This window comes from Ceraceosorus guamensis (assembly GCF_003144195.1).
Source record: "Ceraceosorus guamensis strain MCA 4658 unplaced genomic scaffold IE81scaffold_101, whole genome shotgun sequence".
Taxonomy (NCBI): domain Eukaryota; kingdom Fungi; phylum Basidiomycota; class Exobasidiomycetes; order Ceraceosorales; family Ceraceosoraceae; genus Ceraceosorus; species Ceraceosorus guamensis.
The window spans coordinates 1-1,472 of NW_020290096.1; the positions used below are offsets into that span (position 1 = coordinate 1).

At 56.5% G+C, this 1,472-nt stretch overlaps 1 protein-coding gene across 1 annotated transcript in view; it reads left to right on the forward strand.

Annotated features, from left to right (window-relative positions):
- Window positions 1-1,437: 1,437 nt before the first annotated feature.
- Window positions 1,438-1,472, forward strand: part of IE81DRAFT_306220 (aspartyl-tRNA synthetase) — a 2,687-nt gene continuing 2,652 nt past the window's right edge. The window contains exon 1 of the mRNA XM_025512341.1: window positions 1,438-1,472. This exon is cut by the window's right edge and continues 68 nt beyond it. The gene's annotated coding sequence lies outside the window, so the exon portion shown is untranslated.

Here is a 1,472-nt window from a genome sequence, read left to right on the forward strand (position 1 = left end):
TAACCCTAACCCTAACCCTAACCCTAACCCTAACCCTAACCCTAACCCTAACCCTAACCCTAACCCTAACCCTAACCCTAACCCTAACCCTGAGCCGCATGCTGCTACGCAGCAGACCCTAACCGGCCAAGCAGCAAGTGAAAGCCGAGTCATGGCAGACGCTCTGCGGACATCTGGCGCGTGATTTTGGCGGTGCGGAATCGCGTTTGCGCCGTAAAAGTCCCGGCCCATATATACATAGACGCTGGCAGCCTTTCGAGGCGGCCATGGGTGGGTTCACAAGCGCAACCAGTTGCACGGTCTGACTGGATTGCAGAGCTCTGGGGGAGTGTGGAAGCTGCCAGGGGGTGGAACAGAGCGCAGCTGGGATGCTGCTGTGGACAAGATTGGGGCAAAGGGGATGCGAGGGAGGGAGGCAAGTCTGGCGTCGAGTGCGAGGGAGGGAGGTAAGTCTGGCGTCGAGTGCTTTGCTTGACTTGCTCATGTCGAGTGCTTCCCTTGACTCGCTCATGTCGAATGCTTTGCTCAACCGACTCTGCCTATATCTTTGCAGATCTACTTCGTCGACGTCGGATCATGGTCCTGGAGCGTGCCTACCAGGTAGGCCGTGACATTGGCGTGACTTCGACCGTCTTCCACGATGTCATTGATGGTATGCTTCGTCGCGATGCTCTGGCTGACAAAGCCAACAACAACGAGGCTAGTAGTCCATCGGGCTCAAGCCGTGGCAACAACAACAACAACGATGGCGGCGCTCCCCCAAGACGAGGCTGCAGTCGAGGCACTGGCCCTGTACCAGTGTCCCCTCGATTGGGCAACCCCTTTGCATCTCCTCTTGGTGCGCACGACTCGCGTGGTCGCTTCAGTCGTGGTGGCGGTCGTGGTCGCGGTCGTGGTCGCGGTCGTGGTCGCAGTTCAAGCTGACAAGACTTGGCGCCCCCATCGTTGTGAACTGAAAATCAGCCGCCCCCATCGCTGTGAACTGAAAATCAGCCAAGACCCTCGCTCACGCGCGCGCTGTCGCACATGTAGCTATCCATCCACCAACTTGAGACCTTGCTGTCGATGCGCCACGTAATCAAAAAGTCTTAAAGTTGCCAGTCTTGAAGTCACGAGTTGCCACGTCATCGCGCGAACGGTCTCAAAATTCAGACCAAGCGAAGCGAGCATCGCGGCGTGATGATTCGTGATTCGAGCTTCGCACGCAATGACCCGCCGCTCGGCAGCTTCTATTCGGAGACGCTTGCGGTTAGTATTCGGAGACAATGGCAGCATATATATATATATATATATATGTGGACGTACCGCGCATCTCCGCATGAAATTCGAAATCACATCGCGCGGGCAGGCGCGCGGTACCAAAATCACGTGACCGCGTGCAGAAAGAATCAAAATCCGAAGCAACGTCGACATCGCGAGGATGGGACGAGTCATCGATGACGCACCAACGACCATCACACTGCGCTCACTCG